The sequence below is a fragment of the Cajanus cajan genome, chromosome 10, assembly GCF_000230855.2.
Source record: "Cajanus cajan strain Asha chromosome 10, NIPB_CcT2T_4, whole genome shotgun sequence".
NCBI lineage: Eukaryota > Viridiplantae > Streptophyta > Magnoliopsida > Fabales > Fabaceae > Cajanus > Cajanus cajan.
Genome location: NC_138526.1, coordinates 37005278 through 37023542, shown reverse-complemented (window position 1 = coordinate 37023542; position 18265 = coordinate 37005278).

The window sequence follows — 18265 nt, the reverse complement described above, 5'->3', positions numbered from 1 at the left end:
CTTATAAAGATCGTTTATGATGTACTGAGTATTTTAATAATTATTGTGGTATTATAATACACTTTTAGTAATGGCTCTCAAAATTTGAACTAATATAAAAGTTTTTTCAAGATAAAAAAATTCAAACTCTCTTGTGCAATGTAATTACTTACATGATATTATAAAATAGCATATATGTTTGCTTTATAATATATAACAATTTTTCATGATAAAAACATGTTAATAAAAGTAATTATCATAATAGTTATATTATGAACTTCGAATTTTTGAGAAAAATATTAAAAAAAATGAGCCAACTTGTAAATATATAGAGTCAAGCTTAGACATTTCAATTTAGAATATCAGATTCAATCTAATCCTTTTTGGTCTAACTCGTTAATAATTGTCAAATATGTCAATATCTTTTATCAAATTTTGTCAATTATTTAGCATATCTTATATGCTTTAGAGTCTTTCCTTTTTGTAAAAAATTATTATTTTAATTTTGTCTTGTCAATTAATTAAGTTCTCTTAGTTTTACATGTTTGGATGTTTTTTTTGTTAGTTTTGAGATCAAGAGAGAAAGGAACTAATGCCTAAGGAACTAAGAGGGGACATCATAAGTCTAATTGGAAAAAAAAAACTTATTTAAAATCTTATAAAAGTAAGGTTTTGAGAGAATGAAAAATCACTCCACATATTATATATTTTTGAGAGAATAAAGGGAGTTGTCATTGAAGATTGGCGTAGCTGACACTATTCCGTGTAATTCTTCATGTTCTTATTTAATAAATGTTTTTATTTAATTAATTATTTTATTTTATTCTTAATGCTTGTGTTTGACATAACCACCCAATGCACGATCTTATAGATGTAATTGAGGTTAGAAAACCCTTTTACAATTATGATATAGAGAATAACATTATTAATACTTATCACCAGGAATATGATAAGTCTTATTAGTCAATGTTTTATAGCTCCATCTTAATGTAAGTTGCTTAACAAACTTTACCAAGACATTGAGATTTTTCTTAAACAACCTAAAATTTATCATACAAGGAATCAGGATTAAAATATTTTTGTTAGTTGTTGAATTAACTTAATAATTACTTGTAGAGAAAAGAGAGACACTAAAAGGAAAATTGAATAGTAGCAATTAAAAATTCAACACTTTTTGAAATAATAAAGTAGTAACATGACTTTAAGAAGAACACACAATATTTTAATTAGTTACATGATTTTATAAAATAATATATAAGATTTCTTTATAATATATAATCATTTTCCACGATAAAAACATGTGAATGAAAATAATTATCATAATAATTACAAACTTTGAATTTTAGAGAAAAAAAAAGGTCAACCCACATAAATTTATAGAGCCAAACTTAGACATCAATTTAGAAAATCAAATTCAATGCAAACCTTTTTATCTAGTCCATTATAATCCGTGACCCGCATTGAACTGGTCTATAATGAACTGAGTAACATATTTTGTTAGCTTTAGGTAAAACTTGTTCTCCTAAAAGAATGTCGAATCCTAGACTTTATTTGAGAAAAACCAAAATATATTTACACGAACCTTTCACACAATTAATAAATATTTAATAATACCATAAGAAAATTCTTATGTAAATCAATTATTGTAGTTAATGGTGTCAAGAAAGGAAAAAAGTGTTTGCGTGGGACAAAGATCTCCCCATGTTATTTTTTGTCTTATTATGAAAAAGAGTACAAAAGAAACAATTACAGTAGGATATACATCACTATCCATATATGTTTCATTAATTTATTTGTCATTTTCTTTCCCTATAATATTTTTTGATCATTTTCTTTCATTATAATATTACATTATCATATTACTTGCTAACAGGTCAGGAAGATCAAAATTGTCTAAATTTTTCTGTGGAGATCGTCACCATCCCAGTGGCAGCAATCAAAGAACAACGTTTACTTAAACATTTAGCCCCCAAAATTATAGAGCCATAGAAAGATGCATAATGTAATTAATGTGACAAAAAAATTATACGTTAATGGACTAGATAGTAGATATGCCATATATTATGAAGTGTGAGAAATTGGTATGGCCTTGTTTCAAGTACTCATGAATTTATCATATACGATGCTATCTTTTCCTCTTGATGCTTCATAATTGTCCACTCAAGTGGTAGCTTCATAATTTTGGGCCATTCAGTCCATTTGGGACGATGTTTATTTCTCATTAGTTGGGCTGACTCGTGTCTGAGCCATTGGGCCTGGTACAGGCCCAGGTGATACATTTCCTCTTCTTTATCTTCTCGTTTCAGTGTACTTAAAGTATGAAAAACATTACAAATTCAAATAAGTAAATGCCACAAAGTGTCAACTTGTGCTAAGAGTCAATACTTGTTGGCTTATATACAAGGACGGAGCCAAGGGGGGACCTACGGGTGCCACGGCCCCCCCAACAATTTTAATTTTTTTTTATATACATATATATTACTATATGGCACCCCCTATTTTTAATATAAACTCATATGTATAATTAAATGAATAACCTAAATTTATTTTTTTATTCAACTTTTGGATTTCTGGTACGGCCTGCTATGTGGTATCACTTTGGAATTTTTTTTTTTTTAAAAAAATGTAGCGCCTCATTTGATCATTCCAATTCTCGGCCTCCCAGTATTGAAATCCTGGCTCCGTCCCTGCTTATATATGCATTCAGAAGTCCTATGTCTATCATAGCATCAAACATTTCAATCTTTCTACGTTATCCATATATGGATCTTGTCCATCAGCTTTAAAATTAATAATTAAAATTATATAAAATATAATAGTTAAAATTACATAAAAGATAATAGCTAGAATTACATAAAAGTAAAAATAGTTTTAATAGAATTAAAAATAATTATATTTTTAACTTTGAAAATATGTTTAAAGTGAAAATAGAAAAAATATCTTGAACACATGTCAGAAGCAACTTGGGTGACAGTTATTATAGTAGAGTGGTATTATTACTGGTTGGCTCCAGTAGTGAAGGTGGATATGGCCATTAAAGTAGATAGACACCTATTGCTTTCATTATTCATTTTGAACCATGCCAAAAAACTTTATATTAATTGTTTAGTTTTCAATAGATATTCTTTTCTCTAAATTTATTTATTTGTTGTTATTGAAAGAAAAGTTACCTCTCAGGGAAACTAAGAAGAAGAAAAAATAATCTCCTAAATTTTTGGTCGTAAACCATTATAACCCGTTAGTCAAAATATTAAATTTCATTTCAGTTCGGACTTCGGAGACAAGGTAGCTTATTCAAAATATCAAATTTATCTCATTTTGTGTACATAATTTCACTATCCATTTTAGCTTTAATAAGTAAAACCGATAATAATAAAATAAAAAAAAAACTGTCACAACATATTGCCATAAAAAAATTATTATTTTCTCTATTTTTTCTTACTAGTTTTATAAATCTCATTACGTGGTGATTTGATCCAAATCTGGATCATTTTTTTTATAATATATATTTGAGAGAAGTGAGCACCTTTAATTTATAAATACTCAGTTTAGCACTTATATTTTTTCTCGATATTTACCACTTGATAAATATATATTTCTTTATGCTTACACTTATAGCATTTGGTTCAAAGAGAAAAAAGAAGAGTAAGATATTTTATTAAATTTGTGTTGTTCGAAAAAAAATATAATTTTTTTGGACTAATTTTAATATTAGAGTTGAAAGATTTTGGAAGAGATGAAAAAGATTTTGAAAAAATTTGTAATTTAAAAAATTTTATTTATATTTTAAATTTATAATTATAAAAATAAAAATATTTTTAAAATCACTCTCCACCCCTTTTAAATTAAATAAAAAAAGAGTTACCCTCTCACTTCTCAACCAAACAAAATTTATATTCCAGAGACTTGGTACTGTCCTCTCTGTATACCCAAAAATTACAAGCTATCCCCTCTCTGGATTCACCAGTCTATTTATGTAAATCATCATTCCCCACTGCCCTAAACTAATTGTAGTAACTATTCTCCAACTAAGGTAAATCCTTTGACATTTATTTATTCAGTTTTGCTACAAGTTTAGTTAGTTCCCTATCCCCTCCCCCCCCCCCCCCCCCCCCCCTCTAAGGGTTAATATTAACAAGAATATAAATTTTTATTTCATAAGAAATCAAAAGCAGAAAGTTTTACTAAACAAAAGTATTTATAACAACAATATTACAAGGGTTATTTATTTCATTTCCTTTATCTACTTACAAATTCATAGAAAAGCCTAATTAGTAGTAATTAATAGAAAAGCCTTGTTATTGAAGTTTCTATAATGTACTAATTCCTAGTAGTGGTTCTGGATTGAAATGAAGTTATGGCTTGTTTATGTCCTCCTGTACGGCGTATAATAAATTAAGAAGTTTGCAATAAATTTTTATGAAGTCTGTGAGTTCTTGTGGTGAAAAAGTATATATATGTTGCTATCTGGTATGATTCTTGTGTGGATTGATCGATCTATTTCCCTTATATATTGTGAGTTTGTGTTTAATTCTTTTCTGTTAATTCTTACACCCCCCACTTTTAATTTGAAATAGAAGTGTTGTGCTGCCATTTTGAAAGGAAAAAGAAGTAATCTAACTGGAGTGAATAAATGATCGTTGTTGCAGTGTGGCTCGCGAATTTGTGCATGCATAAAGATAAAAGGAGAAAGACAATTATATATGAAAAAGAAGGGAAAAGGGGGATTGGAACTTGGGAGGGTGATGGAAGAGATTAGGAGAAGTGGAAGATGTAGCTTCTTCTTAGCTCTCCTTATGCACGGATCTTCAATCAAGGAGTTAGGACCGAGAACTTGAACACCTTTAGAAGAGGAATTCGTGAGGATTAGAAGCTCTAATCCATTGACGGAAGCATCCAAGCACAATTCTCAAGGGATTGCACACTTCAAAGAGTAGGAAGCAAGGTTTCCTGAGGGGATTGAAGGCACTCTCTTAAGGTTTTCTCTCTCTTGGATGGTTTCGGTGACTCTTGAGGGAATTTGGCTGAATACAAGTTCAGAAAATTCATATATTCAAAAGTGATTACAATGTGTAGGAGAAACACTTTAAGTAGGGACGGTTTTGGCACCTAGACTAAACTACACAAGTTGGCGCCTAAAATTTGAATTCAAATTGGAAATTTGAATTCAAATTTTGGTGCACATGGGTGTGGCCGTGAGTTTAGGTATCTAATGTGCATCTAGGTCTGATTTGAGAGTCATTTAGGGTTAATTTGAGTGTCACATGTTCAGCCACCAATTGGTGCAAAACATGTGACTCAAATGTAACTTAAATGGCTTCCAAATTAAACCTAATTTAACCTAGTTAACCTACTTTAGTATTTCTTGTATTTTCCTAATCTAATGACCTAAATACAATGGTCAAACAAATACAATGGAAAGGAAAAATTACAAGAATGAAAATGAGCCCAATATTGGGTACCAAAAGCCCAAAGGCCCATGAAGCCCAAAACTAGGCCCAACAAGCCTAAAACCTAAAATGCTACTCTATGTGGTCCAAAATACAAGACCAAAATATATGATACCTATACTAACATGATGTATACAAAACATATGAAAATAGCTATAACAAAATATGGCCCATGAAAAGTTCAACTTGGGCCTTCCTAGGCCCGATGGGCCCGATGGGCCCTGACAGGCCCAAACCTTCATGTCTAGCCAACTCCTCTTGGATCTTTGAGTATGTCACCTCTTGCACTCCAAAGCATGATTCCATCATCCCCTCCCTCTTGAAAAGGATTTGTCCTCAAATCTCGAGGATGAATGGAAGAAGAAAAATTAACACCTACATATAAAACATGCAAGGAATAAGAAGTAACATGGTAAGAGAAAAGATCATGGATCCTAAGAGGAGTCCTAGTATCTAACCTAACAAAGAAAGATAAAATATTAGACTCTCTAAAAATAGGCTCCTCTTCTAAGCATAACCTAGAAGTAAAACCTAAAAATGTAAGAACACTATGACTAAGACAATGAAAAGACTGATTTTTAAACACTACAATATCTTGCCTAAAGTACCTTAAATGGTATCCTAGGCTTTTCCTAAAATATAAAGAAAATACTACTAAAAAACGTCCTAAACAATTTTGGATTTGATTGTTTATTAGATACTCATAGTCATATATTCTATTTTTGTCTTGTAGGGAAGGAAACATATTAAGTTAAAAAAAATAAGAACTTCCCATAAGATCAAGCATAGAATATATATTATTACAAGTTATATCTACTAAACAATGTAAACCAAAAATTGGGTGCTTTATGAAATCCAAAGAAATACTTCCTTCCTTGTGCACCTTCAAGGAAGTAGTATAAGGAGTAACACTAGGTATAATCCACTCCTTCTTCACTATATCTCGAAGTTGAGAAGAATTCTTTACTTGAAATTCATTTTGTTCTTCATTCTCAACTTTAAGATAAGTGGCAGCATTAGGATAAGAGTCAAGACTTTTATGAATAAAGAGAGTTCTTTTCAAATCTTGCTTGGTCATAAAATAACTCTCCTTGGTCACAAAGGTTTTAGTGGAATCCCCTTCTTCCACACTCTTTCCTTCTTTTCTTTCTTTATTTCTTTTTCTTTTCATTTGCTTTTGATCCTCAAACACTTGGGGTGGTGTTAAAGGATTAAAAACAATTTCCTTATTTTTATGAGTGAAGGTTATTTTGTTAGTAAGGCCATCATGTATAGTTTGTTTATCAAATTGCCATGGCCTACCAAGCAAAATATGACAAGCTTCCATAGGGATCACATCACATACAACTTTGTCTTTATAATCCCCTATAGAAAACTTGACCTTCACTTGTTGATTCACCTCCAATTCCTCACCTTCATTGAGCCAATGAAGTTTATAAGGGTGAGGGTGAGGAATGGTGGTAAGGGCTAACTTGTTAACCAACCTTGTACTACAACAATTTGAACATGATCCACTATCAACAATGAGAGAACAAGTTCTTTTGGAAACTAAACATCTTGTGTGAAAGATGTTCTCTCTTTGTGATAGTGAAGTTGGACAAGGTTGACTTCCAAGAAGCCTTTTGACCATAAGAAGATCACCATCAACAGGATATAGCTTTTCAATTTGAGGATCTTCCTTACTAGTCTCACTATCACTTGAAGTGGTAGAACTAGATTCATCAAGGCTACTATAAATGTCTTGTCCTCTCAAAATCATGACCTTTTTAGTTGGACATTGAGAAGCTATATGGCCTCTCCCAAGACATTTAAAGCATTTGATGTCACTAGTTTTACTTCTAGAAGTGACAACATTTTTATTTTTATCAATTTTTTTTTCTTTTTCTTGACCCTTACTAGAATTTGTGGAAGAGTTATCTTGCCCCTCCCTCTTGTAGTCTTTCTTGATATAAGAGTTAGTTTGAATTTTTCCTTTTCTCAAATTTTGTTGTTCCACCCTTATACAAAGTTGGACCAAATCATCAAGGTCCCTATAAGGGAGTAACTCAACTCTATCTCTTATATCAAAATTAAGACCACTTAGAAATCTAGCAATGGTCAATCTTTCTTCCTCTCTTATCCCAACCCTCATGAGATATAACTCCATTTTTTGTCTATACTCCTCAACACTCATACTGTGACACCCTTACTACCCCAACACATATATAAAAAATTTATAATACATTTAAGAAGGTTAAATTTTCTAAGTTGGTAAAAGGGTTCACATAAAAATTCGACAATCACTTTAATAGAGATATAAAACATAAAACACAAGAGTTTTGCAAATTGTTTTCAAAATAATATTACAGTACCAAATACACAAATATTTCATCCTAGAAATCATCTGCCCCGATGTCACACTATCAGAGCGTTCCCAGAATTTTAACTGTTGGCATCCTAGATGCCAATCGTAGCTGGATCTTCTTCACCTAAAATATCCACAGTTTATACGGTGAGAAAAGAAAATATCTATATGCAAAGTACATACAAACACATCATAATATAATCTCATCCTAACTCATTATTTAATAAAATATTCATAAGCATTTATATATATATATGTATCATAATTTATCAACCATTCATCATCTTCACATCTCAATTCACAATTACATCAATCCATCATAATCCACTTGAACATTACAATTCATTCATAATCCACACAAATTTCACTATGTCAAGGTCACGCTACCCTTTTTCCAACCTAGGGTCGTGCTCACCCCTGACATAACATTGTGCCAAGGTCACGCTACCCTTTTTAGTAGCCTAGGGTCGTGCTCACCCCTGACATAACACTGTGCCAAGGTCACGCTACCCATCAGCTTAGGGTCGTGCTCACCCCTGACATAACACTGTGCCAAGGTCATGCTACCCTTTTTAGTAGCCTAGGGCCGTGCTCACCCCTGACATAACACTGTGCCAAGGTCACGCTACCCATCAGCTTAGGGCCGTGCTCACCCCTGGTCATCAGTACCACAATCATATCTCATTCACATCTCATTCACATTCCACACTTCTCATAACTTAAATTCACATCACGTACACAATTCCACATCACATACACAACAGATAAGCCCAACAAAATGAGGATTTACACACCCCTCAAGCAATTCACATCAAGATCATCCATTCTTAACGAGTAATATAGCAATAATATTCATAAATTATAATAATCAATAAAATAATCAATTTAATATAACAATGAAACTCATAATTATTCCAAAATCTAGTTCACAACATTTATAATTTCTTCTTTCTTCCCAGATCATAATTCCTACAAAACCTCAAATATAATTTCAATAGAACTAATATAATTATAAAATTAATCATAATCCTAAGAAATTCTTTCTCTACCCAATTCCCTCATGTACTCTACATATAAATAATCCCCTTTTCCCCCGTACCTGGATGAATAGTAACTTGAGCAGAACCTCCTCTTCTTTTTTCCTTAAACAATAGTCAAAATTCGGGCAGAACCTTCCCTCCTCCCTCTCAAATCCTCACACCTCTCATCTTCTCTCCCTTCTCTCTTTTCTTTCTCTCTCTACTTCCTGCTGTTGATGGAAGGAGCTTAGGGGGTGGAGGGCACTAAATGTGACACCCTCTACCCCAACATAATTACTTAATAAGCATTAACTATATTTAAAAAGTATATTAGAGTGATATAAAATAATAAATATCATAAGATAGAAGATGCACATTCGTAATTAACATTTATACCAAACTCAAGAAGTCATAATAAAACAAAGATTATAAATTAATCCCAGTAAAGGTGGCAGTGCCTCCTAGTTAGGAATCAATTTATAATTTTTTGTATCATACAAATATATTTAAATTTCAAAAGAAAGAAAATAAAACATTATTATCCCAGAAAGAAGCCTAGCTAAGCCCGATGTCACATCCTATCAGAGCATGCCCACTTAAGCCTCTAGACTTCATTACCAACATCCTCATGATTAAGATTACCTGCAACATAAATTTAAACATATACAAGAATAACAAGAGGAGTGAGAAACTTCTCACTTAGTTGCAGGTATAGAAATAAAAGTTAAATAGCACACACACACGCAATATAATTCACATATATAATCAATCTCACATATATGCTTATGTATAATGATTTTCTTGACTTGACTCACTAATGTATGCATGTGGCGCCATACGGAAGTTTCAGAATTTATCACTGGTGACCCAAAGGTACACCTATCACTGGTGTTCATACACCTCGTTAGCATGTTACATCACTGGTGTCCCGAAGGCACACCTATCACTGGTGATCATACACCTTGTTAGCATCACTGGTATGCGGCCTCAGCGGCACACCTGGAATAATATATGCATATGATGCATGTCATACATTCATAGACTCAACTTTTAGCATATTACACATATAAGATTCATATTTCATAATTATGATTTATTTTATTAATCCAACTTTAATAGTCCAATCAGTCCAATAGTCCAATCAGTCCAATAGTCCAATGGTCCAATAGTTCAACAGTTCAACGGTCCATTCATGGATCGTAGGTCACAAGTCATGAGTACATATTTCATACAGTCATATCCTCATAGGTCCGCATAGGTCTCATATATACTTCATATACTCAAGTCATAATAAGATCTTCATAAGTTCGCATAGGTATTTTTATTCTAAAACTTATTTTTTTTTTTTTTAACATCAATTACATATTTATAAATTAATAGGAGGCTTAGCCTTCCATATCTTTATTAATAAACAATTTATTCATTTTTTTTTCTTTTATAAAAATAGTATAGTTATTATTTACTACGGACAAGAAATCAAGTGATGCAAAAAGCAAAGCACATTAATAATAATATTTCATACAAACAAACAACAGGCATAAGATCGGGAGCCAATCTAACAAACAACTATTTAACGATTACTCCAACACCCCCAAGCGAGGTTTCCCACTCCCCCCCTTACCTGGATAAATAGGAATTTGGGCAGAATCTCCTCTCTTTCTCCTTAAACCGGAATCGGAACTAGAGCAGAACCTTCTCTATTCTCCTCCTCTTTTCACAACCTAGGCAGAACCTTCTCTCTTATTTTCTCTTTCTATCTCTCTAGAATTCCTTCTCTCTAAACTTTTCTTCTCTCTAGTTATGAATTTTCAAAATCCTTAGGTCCCTATTTATAGAAATTTTGAAGTTACTATGCACTATGCACTATTCATTAAAATAATATTATAAGTTACTATGCACTATGCACTATTCATTAAAATAATATTATAAGTTACTATGCACTATTCATTATTATATTCAAATTTATTATAAAATTTGAACCCGCGTCCCTCGTGCACCTTCACTGTGCAATTGCATAGTGAAATACTATTCATACATACGTATTCGCAAATAGTAAAATACGTATACATAAATAGTAAAAATATGTATACATAAATAGTAAAATACGTATACGTAAATAGTAAAATACATAAATAAAATACTTATTCACATAATAAATACATAAAAAAATATTTCTTTTCATTAAATAAAATTTGGGATGTTACATTTCTCCCCTCCTTTAAGAAATTTCGTCCCCGAAATTTTCCTGAAATAGAAAAGGATAATCTTCACGCATCTTGCTTTCTAACTCCCAAGTAGCACTTTCTTCAAAATGTCCTCCCCAAACGACCTTAACCAAAGGAATTTCCTTTCCTCTTAGTTGTTTCACCCTCGTATCATCAATTCTTAAAGGAACTGTTTCATAGGTAAGATTATCTTTCAACTGAATGTTGTCAGACTCAATGATATGGGAAGGATCATGGACATACTTTCTGAGTTGGGAAACATGAAAGACATTATGAAGATTTGAAAGAGATGGGGGTAAGGCAATTTGATAGGCTACTTCACCAATTCTTTTAAGGATTTGATAAGGACCAATAAAACGTGGAGTAAGTTTACGGGACTTCAGTGCTCTGCCCACTCCTGTCCAAGGAGTAACTTTAAGGAATACATGATCACCTTCATTAAACTCAAGGTCCCTTCTCCTCTTATCACTGTAACTCTTCTGCCTACTCTGAGCTGCTCTCATTCTCTCCTGGATCATCTTAACTTGTTCAGTAGTTTGTTGAACTATCTCAGGTCCTAAGATAGCATTCTCTCCAGGTTCTACCCAACACAAAGGTGTTCTACATCTCCTACCATATAGAGCTTCATAAGGTGCCATCCCAATACTGGAATGGTAGCTATTGTTGTAGGTAAACTCTATCAAAGGTAGGAAACTATCCCAACTACCCCCATGCTCTAAGATGCAAGCTCTCAACAAGTCTTCCAAAGATTGAATAGTTCTTTTGGTTTGGCCATCTGTTTGGGGATGGTAGGCTGAACTCAATCTAAGCTTAGTGCCTAGAGCCTCATGTAAACTGTCCCAAAATCTAGAAGTAAACCTAGGATCTCTGTCAGAAACTATACTAGTAGGAACCCCATGTAATCTCACAATTTCACTTATGTACAACTTGGTTAGTCTCTCCAAAGAGTATCTAATGTTAATGGGAATAAAATGGGCAGACTTAGTCAATCTATCTACAATGACCCATATAGCATCTAAGTTTTTCGCAGCTTTAGGTAACCCCACTACGAAATCCATAGAGATACTATCCCATTTCCACACAGGCACATCCAAAGGTTGCAGGAAACCTGAAGGTTTTTGGTGTTCTACCTTAGCTTTCTGACATACCAGGCAGGCATACACAAATTCCTCCACTTCCTTTTTCATCTTAGGCCACCAGAACATTTTCTTAAGGTCTTGGTACATCTTAGTGGCTCCTGGATGAATACTAAGGCTACTCCTATGTCCTTCTTCAAGTATTGTTTTCTTAAGTTCAGGCACACTAGGAATACACAACCTATCTCTAAACCTCAATACTCCATCTATTCCAATTTTAAATTCACTTTCCACACCTTGATTTAACTTCTCAACTTGACTCAATAAGAAAGGATCTACCTTCTGACCTTTTCTAATTTCATCTATCAAGTTATTAGTCACCTTCAAGGTTCCCAACCTAATACTCTTAGAGGTTAGTTCACACCCTAAACTCATATCCCTAAATTCCTCAATCATGTGCAATTCCCTCATCATTAAAGAAGAAATTCTCAAGGATTTCCTACTCAAAGCGTCAGCTACCACATTAGCTTTGCCTGGGTGATAGTTCAACTGAAAGTCATAATCCTTAAGAAACTCTAACCATCTTCTCTGTCTCATATTTAATTCTTTTTGGTCAAACAAGTACTTAAGGCTTTTATGATCACTAAACACCTCAAATCTAGATCCAAACAAGTAGTGTCTCCACAACTTAAGCACAAATACTATTGCAGCTAACTCAAGATCATGGGTAGGATAGTTTTGCTCATGGGTTTTAAGTTGTCTAGAAAGATTCCAACGAAATAATCCACCAAGTTTTCGTGGAGGCTATAATCCTGACGGAGCTACTGACTGGATATTTGAAGTTGAAAAGATATTCCAAGTTATGGGATGTCCTACGACACAGAAGGTGACTTTGGCTACCTTTATGCTCTCTGGAGAAGCTGGCATCTGGTGGCAAAGTACTTGGCAAAGAATAATGGCTCTAGGAACCCAAGTAAGCTGGGATATTTTCAAGCGACTCTTCTTGGAGAAATATTTTCCTCGAGATATAAGTCATAAGAAACAGGTGGAATTTCTTGAATTGAAACAAGGAGAGAATTCAGCTGCAATTGGTATATAGTATGTCAGCAGTTTTATTTGGGAAAATGCTCTGATGATATAGTCCCACATCGGTTAGGAAGGCGAACGAAGCATGCCATATATATGGGTGTGGATACCTTCCTTGTGAGGAGGCCTTTTGGGGTGGCATGCGTGTCATCGCCAAGAGCAAAACCGTGCGGCCGTGGGCCAAAGCGGACAATATCCTCATGCGGGTTGCTTGGGCTGTTACATTGGTATCAGAGCCGGGGCCCGGATCGGTGTGCCAGCGAGGGCGCTGGACTCCCTTGAGGGGGGGTGGATATAGTCCCACATCGGTTAGGAAGGCGAACGAAGCATGCCATATATATGGGTGTGGATACCTTCCTTGTGAGGAGGCCTTTTGGGGTGGCATGCGTGTCATCGCCAAGAGCAAAACCGTGCGGCCGTGGGCCAAAGCGGACAATATCCTCATGCGGGTTGCTTGGGCTGTTACACATACTCTTTTGTTGGAGTCTTTGGAGCTTATCCATAAGCTCCCTACTATAATAAGAAGGTATGTGCCTTCTTCTCATAGCACTCCTCAACTCATTCCAATAAGTGATGGGAGGATCATTGTGAAGTCTTCTCTCTCTTTCCAAGGATGTCCACCAATACATGGCTTGTCCTTGAAAAGCTAGGGTGGCTAGAGGAACTTTTCTTTCCTCACCTACTTGATGACAAGTGAAGATTTGCTCCACTTTCATCTCCCAGTCCAAGTAGGCATCCACATCCTCCTTTCCATAAAAGTAAGGGAGATCAACCCTTGATTCCCTCACTTTGTGTTCTTTAATGACTCTCTTAGGTGTTGGTTGATAGTATGCATCCAAATTCAAACTACCATCATTTTCTTGACTTTGAGAATCATGGGAGCTCTTGGTTGAGCTCCTAGAAGAACCTTTTGGACTTTTATTTTTATTCAATCTTTTCAAAAGTTTTTCTTCTCGTTGCTTAATATTTTGAATCTCTTGTTCTAAAGCCATGATTTGTACTTCCTTTTCAAGTTTTTCTTTTTGTTTTTGAAGTATTTCATCATGCTTCCAAAGTTTTAGTGCCTCAACCTCCTTGACAATTCTTTTAAAACTTTTAGGAGATTCAAAGTCACTACTACTTTGAGAATGTTGACTCATGATTAAGCAATAAGATTTTATATGCTATGCAAAAAGTTATAAAATATTTTTGAGATTTTCTAGGAATGAAAATAGCACTTGGAAGTCTAAGTGTACAAGTTGCACTATCAAGGGAGGTGAGCTACAAAGAGCCACTTAATAACCAAGCCTTTTCAAGTGGAAATCACTAAACTCCTTTGTGGTACTTTCAATTCCCCAAAAATTTTCACAAAAATTTTGAATGCTTTTTTTTTCACAATTTGTTTGTATTTAAGACTAAACTAAACTTGAACAATCAAATCTACACAAGTCTAGACGAAATTAAGCAACTAAGTAAACACAATTGTAGACAAGAAACTTTAAAGGAAGCAAAAACAAGTAGCTAGTCGGATAACCCTAAGTGGAAGCTTGAAACATATGAAATTTCCAAGCCACTTCCACTAGTACTACACGTGAGAAGGCTATCAAGGGTTAGATATACCTGACCAGCTTCTTAATACTCCCTCCAAGCTTTACAAATTGGTTTAAAATACAAAAGATTTGGCAAAAATGTAAACTAGCCTAGGAAAACAATAAAGTGGCGGCTTTGGTGACCAATTAGTGGCGGTTTTGTGTTCAACTTTTCTAACACTTGTTTAAGTGTCTTAATCCGCCACTAATCCTTCAAATGGATGCTACTGGACCTGCAAAAGATACACAACAAGAGGTTAAGGGTGGCTGCCTCACAAGGTGAAGGAAAAGGTCACTCAAGTGAAGGAAGTTTAGGATAAGTTTTGGCCACTAAATTAGGTCAAATTTTTAGGTCTTAGTGTCCAAACTTTTCCTAATCTTTGTTGAGCAATGCTTGATCCTTGAGCAAGGATTTGAGGCCACTTCCAGCACAGGAATTTATTGAAAGAAAACTAGACAAGCAATAAAAGCACAATTTGAAAAGCTTATACCAAAATTAAGAGTAATAGATGTATATGACAAGACTCAAAGAGGTTCAACAAGTAAAACTGAAAATTAAGACTCCAAATAAAAGCTAGCACTCAGAGAGAAGAGTTCCTAGATAGGTACTAGAATAGATGAACAAAACAAAAAAAATTTGAAGACAATTGGACAAGTATAACAAAAGTAGTAGCCAAAACAATTACAAGGAATCAAGTAGGTTTTTCAACTTGTATACCTCTCGGCTTTTTCCTTTTAATTTTCTTTCTCTATTTTTTTTTTAATTATTTCTTTTTCTATCTTCAAGTTAAGAGTCCAGAGAGTATATTTGCCTTTTGTTTCAAATTTTTATATGATTCCAAGCTATAGAAAAATGAGAAAACAAAACAGCCAAAAATTAGGTCAAATTTCAAGTAACTTGAGTAACTAGTGCACTAGTCTTTAGGTTTTTTTGGTTTGGATTCCTTTTGAACTCTTTTCTTTTTGATCTTTTGAACACTTTAGGCTCTGTTTTATCTCTGTTTTCAGCCTCTAATTTTTTTAAATTTGAATCCACAAGAAGAGTGCACTAGAAGTAGGTTTACACTTGAAATTTTGAGTCACAAAATTTTTTATAAGATTTACAATGGAATGTGATTTGAAAACTTAAGAACATAATAGAAACCTAACTCTAAAGAAACTTGCTAGGACTAATAGCAAATTATGAACACAATAAGGTAAAGAAAAAGCACATATAGGTAGGCACAAATGAGCAATGACCGGATACCAAAATGTAGACACAAAAATCAAAATAAAACTAGGTTAAACATGCTATTCAAGGAATTGGCAACATGTAAGGATTAAACACAAACTTCTAAGACAAAACATAGATTCAAAACCAAAATCTAAATGCAATGCATGAGGTCCAATCACGGACACATACAAGAATGGAGAGACTCAAAATAAAATCAAAATAGCACAAGCAAATAGTTCCTAAACAAGTTGATTGAGGAAGAAATTCAAAAACAATCAACCAATGGATCTATGGAACAAAATGTGAGACAAAGCATATAGATCCGAATTGAAACTCTAACAAAACAATAAGAACAGCAAGAACAACACAAAATCACAAGAAGAAGACGGACACAAGAAGAAGAACTTATCTCCTTGAAGAACCTTGCTCTTGATACCAAAATTGATGGAAGAGATTAGGAGAAGTGGAAGATGTAGCTTCTCCTTAGCTCTCCTTATGCACGGATCTTCAATCAAGGAGTTAGGACCGAGAACTTGAACACCTTTAGAAGAGGAATTCGTGAGGATTAGAAGCTCTAATCCATTGACGGAAGCATCCAAGCACAATTCTCAAGGGATTGCACACTTCAAAGAGTAGGAAGCTAGGTTTCCTAAGGGGATTGAAGGCACTCTCTTAAGGTTTTCTCTCTTGGATGGTTTCGGTGACTCTTGAGGGAATTTGGCTGAATACAAGTTCAGAAAATTCATATATTCAAAAGTGATTACAATGTGTAGGAGAAACACTTTAAGTAGGGACGGTTTTGGCACCTAGACTAAACTACACAAGTTGGCGCCTAAAATTTGAATTCAAATTGGAAATTTGAATTCAAATTTTGGTGCACATGGGTGTGGCCGTGAGTTTAGGTATCTAATGTGCATCTAGGTCTGATTTGAGAGTCATTTAGGGTTAATTTGAGTGTCACATGTTCAGCCACCAATTGGTGCAAAACATGTGACTCAAATGTAACTTAAATGGCTTCCAAATTAAACCTAATTTAACCTAGTTAACCTACTTTAGTATTTCTTGTATTTTCCTAATCTAATGACCTAAATACAATGGTCAAACAAATACAATGGAAAGGAAAAATTACAAGAATGAAAATGAGCCCAATATTGGGTACCAAAAGCCCAAAGGCCCATGAAGCCCAAAACTAGGCCCAACAAGCCTAAAACCTAAAATGCTACTCTATGTGGTCCAAAATACAAGACCAAAATATATGATACCTATACTAACATGATGTATACAAAACATATGAAAATAACTATAACAAAATATGGCCCATGAAAAGTTCAACTTGGGCCTTCCTAGGCCCAATGGGCTCGATGGGCCCTGACAGGCCCAAACCTTCATGTCTAGCCAACTCCTCTTGGATCTTTGAGTATGTCACCTCTTGCACTCCAAAGCATGATTCCATCAGAGGGCCTAAGAGAGAAATTATCAGGTGGTTTAAGATTATTAATTCATCATGATTCTAGTGAATTATTATATGATATATATTTAAATTTTTTAATTTATGAGAAAAATTTAATAACATTTGATAGCATATCATATAAAGACTATTGAAAAATTATATAGTTCAAGATTATTCAGTAATATTTTGTTAACAGGAAATCTTATGAAAACATGTTTTATTATAAAAGGAAATCTTATGAAAACATGTTTTATTATAAAAGATGAGAGGTAAATCATAACCTTTGAATTATAGATAAATAAAATTAATAATTAAGATTAAAATTTAACTATAAACATTTTTCATAAAATTATTCATTTACAACTATCACTATTATTACTACTCATCGTCGCTATTATTGTTGTTTTTGTTACCATCACTGTCATTATCATGGTGACAATGATGATGATAGTAACGACTATAATAATAGTAGTGATAACGACATTAATGACAATGACAAATGGTGGTATTAGCAATGATGTAACTACTGTCATCATTACTACATGGTGGCATTTTGTGGCGATTTTAATGGTAGTTATAACAATGGCAACTGTAATAATAACAATAATGGCAACAATGACAATTGTGATGTTGACAACGATGTCACTATTATTGTCACTATCACATGATGTCGACAACTAGGGGTGGTTATATGGATCTGGGTCCGTGGACCGGTTCGTAAGCCCGCGGATTTCTCGGATAACGGACCCATTTTTTTAAATTCGGATGATTATGTTTGATTTTTGAGTCCAATCTGTGAAGTTTGCGGACTTGGCAAATTTAATCCGCGGGCTAGTCCACGGACTTCACTATTTA